The sequence below is a fragment of the Salmo salar genome, chromosome ssa21 (genome assembly GCF_905237065.1).
Source record: "Salmo salar chromosome ssa21, Ssal_v3.1, whole genome shotgun sequence".
NCBI classification, from domain to species: Eukaryota; Metazoa; Chordata; class Actinopteri; order Salmoniformes; family Salmonidae; genus Salmo; species Salmo salar.
The window spans coordinates 14,806,552-14,815,990 of record NC_059462.1 but is presented as its reverse complement, the minus strand read 5'-3'; the positions used below and the strand labels follow the sequence as shown (position 1 = coordinate 14,815,990).

At 40.9% G+C, this 9,439-nt stretch overlaps 1 protein-coding gene across 20 annotated transcripts in view; it reads left to right on the top strand.

Moving 5' to 3' along the window:
• The first annotated feature begins 1,059 nt into the window (after positions 1-1,059).
• LOC106581809 (bromodomain adjacent to zinc finger domain protein 2B) overlaps positions 1,060-9,439 on the top strand; it is a 92,947-nt gene continuing 84,567 nt past the window's right edge. For all 20 annotated transcript variants that reach the window (XM_014164161.2, XM_014164149.2, XM_014164159.2 and 17 more), the window contains exon 1: positions 1,060-1,295. The gene's annotated coding sequence lies outside the window, so the exon portion shown is untranslated. The remainder of the gene's footprint in view (positions 1,296-9,439) is intronic.

The window sequence follows — 9,439 nt, the reverse complement described above, 5'->3', positions numbered from 1 at the left end:
TGATAATTTCTGCTTTCTCTGAGTAATGTGTTGCCATCTGTGTAAAAGCAACATATCAACAATTGAATTAAAGGTTTGGGTGATTATATGTAGCCTATATGTCTCATAATAGCGTTAAAATACATTCGGGTTTATTTTTTCAAATCTAAAATCTAAAATAGTTCCTGATAAGTACTAAATTGAATCACAAACACAATATTATTTTTTTGTTCTACCTTTCCACCTGTCAATTGATTGATTTATTGCACAGTAGGCCTATCTACATAAACTATCTACATTTTCCCAGTTTCTGGGAGAGAATTTGCAGCATATTGCTCTTCAGTTGTTTGTTGAATGTAATAATATGCACCCCCTGTCTAACCCAGACTAGGTCACAAGGTCTCTGCTCAGCCTGTTGCTGATTGTCTGCCCAAAGAAAGAAAAAACACAATTAGGCACAGATGGCAGTCTTTGCTCAACTGTAGGAGATGTGTTAATACATAAAAACTTCTTTGAGTTGTTGTATTACTGCAAGTCACTTACTCAAAGGACCAAAGGTACAGTATATTCAAAGAATTCACTGGGATCTGTGAGTATGTAATGTTTCAAGTAGTACCTTTTCATGTATCTCCTATTTTATGATCCTAAGACAAAAACAGATATTGTAAGAGTCACTTGTTCCCCACAAATGAAAAGAAAGTGTATATGTGTAATCTCCTCACGTATTATTTGATTAATTATGCATTTTGTTACATAATTGCAGTGACCTATTGTACAAATAAATAATCACAGTGTATACACTGCCAGATCTTCTCCCAGTTCTTTCCCCCACACCTGCATTCCTCATTCATCCTATTAGTTTACCACAATAAACGTTATTTTCTTTTATAGAGTCCATTTCACTTTTAATCTTGTTAAAATGCTATCTCAATCATAGATTGCTTCCAGGATGAAAAAAACAAAACAAGTAATACCTACCAGATGCCTGGTATCTGCTTACAGTAATTTATAGCACTGAATTGTTAATTAATCAGACAAAAGTTAGCATTGTTGGAGCTTTTAACTGACGTCACTTTCGTTCCTTGAAGTGAAGCTGAACAAACCTTGAGAAGTCTGGAGTCTCCCTCAATCTGCTGTTGGTAACTAACACACTCACACATAGCTTACCCACTCTCACCACGACTCAATTAATGCCCAATTCTCTTCTTTATCATCTCCTGCCACTGACTTCAACCAACGCAAAACGCGGAGGAGAGGAACATTAAGGCTCTTTTGAATAGTAACTGAAGGAGTATACATAAAGTCACGAACGCAAGGTGAGTTTCCTTACGGTTTTTGTGGTGTGGAAGTTAGCTTACGTTATCATTCATAACGACGGTCAGTTTGTCATTTTGATAGGGATGCATGCTAGCTTAGCTTAGCTTCGCTAGCACCTCGTTCTATCAGTGCTGTCCAGCGGCTTGCTCTTTTTCTTCTTCATGTAACCTAACCTGAGTGGTGCAGCTTGATACGAACTTGTCGAGAATGAAAACACTTGTAAATGTGTCAATAATAGCCGCACTCGGGTTTTGTTACTTTGCAACTATTTGTAAATCTAGTTGGCAAGCTTAATTTAATGACGAGACAGTCGATTTCCATCACTTTTTTTTTTACGGTGTAGACTGAGTCGGTTGCTGTCAGCTTGCTGTTTAGCTAGCGAACCTTGTCTTTTGTGTTGTAGCTGAAGCGGCTTAACAGCCCTTTTTTTTTTTTAAACAAAAACCCGCTGAGTCTTACGCTAGCTATTTGACAGAGAAATACATTTGGTGTTAACTAGGTTTATAATCACTCGAAGTGTTAAGTTTGAAACGTTTTAAAACATTGTTGCAGGTCATGTGGATAGTGTCAACCCGAGGTCGGTGTCTCTTTACCGATAATGCCAGAGTCTGCTCTTCATCGATGAAACCTTATTAAACCACAAATAAAACATTAGTTCGTTATTGCTTATTTGTGGTGTAGCATCATTTAAAAAAAAATATGTTTGGAGGTGTCAGTGGAAATCAGCAGTTTCAGCCAGTCCACTGCTTGGGTCCGTCCGAAGCGCCTTTCCTCTTTTGTGTTGCTTCCTATAAAGAAAAGCAGCTGCAGCCTGGCTGAGTTGATGAAATGTATCCCTTTGTGTAATATTACAATATCCACCATTTTTCTGCGATGTTAACAACAAGCCACTCGCCATTTGGGCAATTTAATCCACCCACTCTTTTCATTTCAAAGATCCAGAATGCTTATGACCGAAAAGTTATCAAACGTTTCAAGATATGACGTCATCTGAAGTTTTGGTAACATCTGATTCTTTGTAACGTTTGAACTAAATGAGGCGATTGATTTCATATTTGTAAGCCACCTTTTTCATGGAGTGAAGGTTTTAACAATGCAAAGTCACACATTTGCCTAATAGGGCTAGTCATTTTGAGTGGTGGCAGGATGGTTGAGTCAAGTGTTCTCAACATTTGACTTATTGGACTGATTTTTCACTTTCAATAGCCTTCAGTATTTGGTTGATTAGTTAGGGCAAGGAATCAGTTTTATATGACATTACATTTGATTTTGGCTAAGCAGGCTAATGCTCTACAAAGTTACAGTCCAGACTGACATCTTATGTATGGTATTGTCATGTCGGCTTAGGCTATGTCTAGCTCCTATTTACTTAACATATCCTGTTTTTCACTCTAACCTTGTGTCTTATTCACTTCAGTGTCCAACATGTTACCTGATATTGTACCAACAATAGGCTATATGCTTACCTACTTGTCTTTGGCTCTGCCAATCTGTGGTTCATTCAGGGGATTCTTTTAAAACTGCCCCCCCCAAAAAAAAATAGAATATTCTGAGAGCAGAATACCTCTGCTCTAAATGCTAATTGCTCCACCTCCCATTTCTTTGTTTGAATATTCACAGCATAACTCAAATGTAAAGGAGCAGATGTTTAGCCAAACAGCTTTCTCTTATGGGAATGCCTTCCACTTCCCTCGGATGAATCGACTTGACATCTGCTTCATTACAAGTTTCAAGTTTTATTTGTCACATGCACAAGTACAGTGGAATGCTTAACTTGCGATCCTTCGTTGAGATGTTAGGAAACCATCGGTGGCACTGGCAATGAATTAAACCCCCAGCGCACACACTCAAATGCACATGCATGCACTTACGCATGCACACGTGCAGTGACGTGCAGGACACTCATGTGGCCACAGTTTAAACTCTGATTACATATGCCTATGGTTGCCTTATTGATGGAACTGAAGGCATAATTGCCTAAGTTATTAATAGGCCTTTAGGCTCTTTGTTATTTAGAACACATCTGTCGAGGCTTGTTCAGATCCAATACTACAGGGCTGTTAGGCTATAAGGTAAATCTAGCTAGCCTATAATGTCTACAGGTTGTGTCCGGCCTTTCTCCATTAGGATGTCAATTTTAAAATGGACTTGGCCAGTAACTTAGTAACAGGCCTAGATCTAATTTTGACAAAAGCGTATTTTAAGAAAAATAAAGACTGTATTGCAAAACATGTTTATAGTGAGGTAATAACCTGGGAATCAAGCTTTAAACACTACAAGCTTCTGAGTTTAAAAAAAAGTTTTAGTATCACTTACACCACACTCACTGCATGGGGAACATGATTGTTTGTTTGGGGCCATTGATTTCACGTCACATTTGTGAACTTTCTTTGGCACTGCATTGCTTTTGCCACTAGTGCTACAGAGGGATTGATTGGTCTTTTGTAAATAGTTAATTGATGAACTATTGCACACAGTCTAAGTGAAATGGCAATAGACATCATTCCCCATAAAGTCGATCATTTAAATGGCTCAAGCAGCCATTCCAGCCAAGGATGCAAGATAAATCAGATTACAACCTTGATGTGTTATGAATGCATCCAGCAACTGCCAATGAATCAACCAATAACCAGATACAACGCTGGAAGGTCACTGAATTTGCCTCATATTTATTCAGAGCTCGTGTCCTTGAAAACAGTCTCAGAATGAGGAAACAATAATGCATCACAACAAGTCACCAGCTCCGGATGTGAGCTTTAGCATTAATAAAAATAGCAGTGGCGCATTTGAATGTTTGGAATATCGCAGGGTATTGTTCTTCAAGGATGGAAAATCTTAGCATTATCTCTCAAGGTTGCTGAATTGCTTGAAACGGCACGTTTAAATGCTACCAGCCCCAGTGGTGTGATTTAATAAAATGTATTTTTAGCTCCATCATTATTTTCACCCATTCAACCACTTGGTTAATTACAGCCTATTCCTTGCATGTGGTGTAATAATTTGCTTCTTATTGTTAAGGTAGGCTATTAGGCACACAACAAAAGTAAATTCATTATAATTTACCAACAACCTGTTAGTTTAACTGGTAGGCTAATTAGCAGATATGAGGTGTGTGTTTTTTCCTTAGTCTGCTTGAGAACATGTAGCCTAGCCTAAGTAGCACAATATAGCCTGTACCAGAATGTAAAACATTGATATTTGTTTAGGGTAGATGTCCTGCTTCTGATGACAATATTACGTTAGCCTAATTGTCAATCCAAAATATGTCACTGTACTAGGCCTAGTCTAAGTGAAACAGCGATACACATTATTGCTGTTTGTCATTCAAGGTGAATTTCCAAGATAAAACTGAAGGTTTCTTTCTTTCTTTTTTATTTTTTTCTGGTTGGTGTTCCAAACAGGCGAGATGGGAAAAAGTTTGTCACCAACGTGGGTTATCTGGATTAAACAAGATTGTTGTGTTTTTTTGTTGTTGTCATTTAGTGTCTCTGAATAGTCACCATTGCCATCTCGAAGTCGACTGTGAGGATTTTAACAAGACTGGGGGGGTCAGCCTCTTTTCAATCTTTTGGTGGGGGTTGTGAAAGGGGTCCAAGTGTGTTTGGCTCTTCTAAAAGGAGGAACTAGACCCATCAGTAATTATGGCAGCCGTCCTATTAAAGGACTGGCAATTGTGCATTTTCACACCATTTCTTTCTCCTGTCCCTCCCATTCGTACCCTCTTCCACAAGCTTGCACTCATTAATCAAAGACGCTGAACTCCTGCTGAGGGCTGAGAGGTCCATCAAATTGGCAGCCGGTTCACTGTAAAGAACAGCGCGGCGAGGCCCTTAACACACAGGCATCAATAAATCTAAGGTCTTTGTATGCAAACCCTAGAGGTTAATACTGTATAATTCAACGTCCTCTCTTGTTTTCATGATTGATGTTTTTAAACATTTTTAAGGTTTGACGTGATCCTTTTGTAGGTCAGGGTTGACACTTTCTGATTGGCCGAGCCGGAGAACTATTGAGGAGGGTTGTTTATTAGGAACATGTCAGGGAGTGGGAGATTACATTTTTTTCTTCCCCCTCTTGTTTCCTCCTGGTTTATTTTTCTGCTCCTGGAGATGCTTTTCATAATGTCTTAGCTGAAGAACGGATGCTCCAATGATTGAAGTCTCCTGCTGTGATAAGTACTCCATGTTTGAAAAGCTAATAGTTTGGACTATTTGTTTGGCTGCTTACCGCTATTTGTATCCTTAGGTGAAATTGCATGTAGTACATGTTTAAACTGCTGGAATTGTGGAGGCAGAGAGGACACTGGGATTTGGTGAATAGACTCCATGTAGCCTATTCATAATTCAGATGGTTGCAGGATGAGCGCAGACTTTCACTGGCTATTATAGGCCTAACCCATTCCACTCACACACACCAAGATTGTGCTTCAGCACAGCAGGGCTCCTTTTAATTTATTGATCTTCCTGCATTTAAAATCTGGTCACTGCTGCCACAAAGGCTTGCCATTTAAGCTGTGCTAGCAAGCCTGCTGCAGCCACGATTTTAAATATTTAATTTTCACCGAACACTGCATGAAATTACACGAAAAGGGGGGTGGGGGGGAAGTTAATGTTTTTGAATCCGTCCTTACCGAGTGTGTTTGGGTCAGTAGAGACCAACCTCGGATACATTCTGCTTTGTTGATTCAAGCTCTGCTTAATGTGTCTCCCAAGATAGAGGAGGGGGAAGGAGGCAAAGGGACCCTGCCACTCCACATGATAGTAGGGAAGACGGATGACATTTGTGCATTTAGAACGATGCGACTCCCTTTTAGCTAACATTACAAAAATCTTCCGGACACTTTTCCATGTTAAGACAACACTTGTTCAAGTTATTTAGTTAATAGCCTACACTGCTTATTTGAGGTGAGATTGAAAGGGGATGTCGCCCACTGTAAATAAACCTATTTTTATTGAATTATGGCACCAAGTGTAGGACCCTGTTTTAGCTGAGTGGTTTAAAAGGATCCCCAGTTTGGAAGGAGTGGATTATCAGGAATAATCTGTATGAGCACAGAGGTGTCTCACGTGGACCTACACTACAGTAGGCGTGATTATTAGTATCTTCCTCATTTTTCCTATTGCTGCTTAATTTCCACCACGATGCTGAAAACAAATTAATATCACGTTCAAAGCATTTAAAAAACCACAAACAAATGTAGGAACCTATCGTGAATGAAAGTGTTTGAAATAGGCCATAGTGGGTGGTGAAAAAGGGTTTAGATGTTTTGAGGTTGGTAAATGACCCGAACACGTTAAGACGCTCTTAGTTTGACAGACAAAACGGTCTTCCCCACTGAACTCCGTATTAAACGGTGAAACTCGGTAATCCATCACAGCTGTGCGGAGCTAGGATGGGGAAGCAAACCTCTTGGAAAATAACTGTTATTTATTACTCAACATTGCTGTTGTTGAGCTTTCTCTCAAGGCAGTCTCATGCTCTTGTCTCTATTCTTTAAATTATGTAATGGAAAGACAGCTAGCCGTAACATGAGAAGGTTCAGCCCAAGCAGCAGTTCAAAGGAGCTACTGGGAAAGACCTTTATTTGAGGCCAGGGAGTGACATTTTGCGCTTCCAGTGCTGGATAAAACATCAGAAAAGAGAAATACTATCTGCTTATCTCCCCTCACCCTCTACTGATGTTCCAACCACAAAATGGTACAGATGTAGTTGCAGGAAGAGCCTGTCTGTTTTAGGTGAGGTATAAACGGTGTATTCATTGCACTTTGCTGAGGTTGTTATTGACGTGCGAGTTGTGTGGAGATGGATGGAAACTGCTTCTCCAGGCTATGGCAAATCCTGTGTGAGAGCTCCCTGGTGTAATCCAAGTATTTAGAGCTAATTTAAGCATACAGACAGGAACACCGGCATCTTTTAGGAAACACATTTCTCTCTGAATACCCTTTTTTGGCACTCGGGGATGCAACCAAACTCCATCACTCTCTTGTCAGAACATCACTACATTCCTCAAGTGGATTTGAATACTTTTGGACTACTGTTGCTGATTGAGATGTGAGATTGTGTTCTGGGAACTCCACACAACCAGGGATCTAAACTGTTTATCATTTAAGGCCTATTTCCTCCAATGATGTCTCAAAGGACCATAAAATAGGATGTTTTCAAGAACCTCTCATGTTCTCTCTCTGGTCATGTTGTATGCCAGCGTGGCAGGGAATGGTTTGTCCTGGTGGAAATGTGAGAAATGACTTTGGTCGTTTTTTCTGCATGTGGAAAACATTACAGCTGTGCAGGCCTGTTGGTTTTATCATCCTACATAGTAGGATTTTAGGGGCTCCTAACCAACTGTGCTATTTTGTTTGTTTTTTCGCATTGTTTAACTCATTTTGTACATAATGTTGCTGCTACCATCTCTTAAAAGAGCTTCTGGACATCAAAACAGGGATTACTCACCTTGAACTGGACGAAGATCTTTTTAATTGAATGAGTCCGACGCAAAGGATATACTGCTTTGTCGAGATAAGGCCCAACTCCCTGTCATCCGCGTGATGAAAAGGGGGAGGATGGCAGGGTGCCTCATATGAATTCTCAGACGAGTAGGTAAACCACCACTACCCTCTGTATTAGTGGCCAACGTGCAATCATTTGAAAACAAGCTGGACGATCTACGATTAAGACTATCCTACAAACGGGACATTACAAACTGTAATATCTTATCTTTCACCGAGACGTGGCTAATAGAACTGGCTGCACAGAGCAGCGATGTCTGGTAACACGAGGGGCGAGGGTGTGTGTATTTGGCAACTGCTGGTGCGCCATGTGTAAAATTAAAAAGAAGTCTCAAGGAATTGCTCGCCTCAGGTAGAATACCGCATGATAAGCTGGAGACCACAGTATCTACCAAGAGAGTTCTCATCTATATTCTTTGTAGCTGTCTATTTACCACCACAAACCGATGCTGACACTAAGACCACACTCAACGAGTTGTATAAGGCCAGAAACAAACAAGAAAATGCTCATCCAGAAGCGACGCTAGTGGCCGGGGACCTTAATGCACGCAAACTTAAATCTGTTTTGCCTCATTTCTACCAGCATGACACGTGCATCCAGAGTGAAAAAACAAACTCTAGACCACTTTACTCCACACAGAGACACGTACAAATCTCTCCCTCGCCCTCCATTTGGCAAATCTGACCATAATTCTATCCTCCTGATTCCTGCTTACAAGTAAAACTAAAGCAGGAAGTACCAATACAGAAGTGGTCAGATGATGTGAATGCTACGCTACAGGACTGTTTTGCACAGACTGGAATATGTTCCGGGATTCATCCAATGGCATTGAGGGGTATACCACTTCAGTCACCGGTTTCATCAATAAGTGCATCGACGATGTCGTCCCCACAGTGATTGTACGTACATATCCCAACCAGAAGCCATAGATTACAGTTAATGTTCACACCGAGCTAAAGGCTAGAGCTGATGCTTTCAAGGAGCGGGACACTAATCCGGACACTTATAAGAAATGCTGCTATGCCTTCAGACGAACCATCAAACAGGCAAAGCGTCAATACAGGACTAAGATTGAATGTTACTACACCAACTCTGACACTCGTCGGATGTGGCACGGCTGAAACTATTACGGACTACTAAGGGAAACCCAACCGTGAGCTGCCCAGTGACTCAAGCCTACTAGGCAAGCTAAATGCGTTTTTATGTTCGCTTTGAGGCAAGCAACACTGAAGAAAGCATGAGCGCACCAGTTGTTCCATATGACTGTGTGATCACGCACTCCTTAGCTGACGTGAGCAAGACCTTTTTAAACAGGTCAACATTCAAAAAGCTGTGGGGCCAGACGGATTACAAGGACGCGTACTCAAAGCATGCGCGGACCAACTGGCAAGTGTCTTCACTGACATTTTCAACCTCTCTCGGACCGAGTCTGTAATACCTACATGTTTCAAACAGACCACCATAGTCCCTGTGCCCAAGAAAGCAAAGTTAACCTGCTTTGAAAGGCTGGTCATGGCTGACATCAACACCATCATGCCGGAAACCCTAGACCCACTCCAATTCGCATATCGCCCCAACAGATCCACAGATGACACAATCTCAATCTCACTCCACACTGCCCTTCCCTACCTGGACA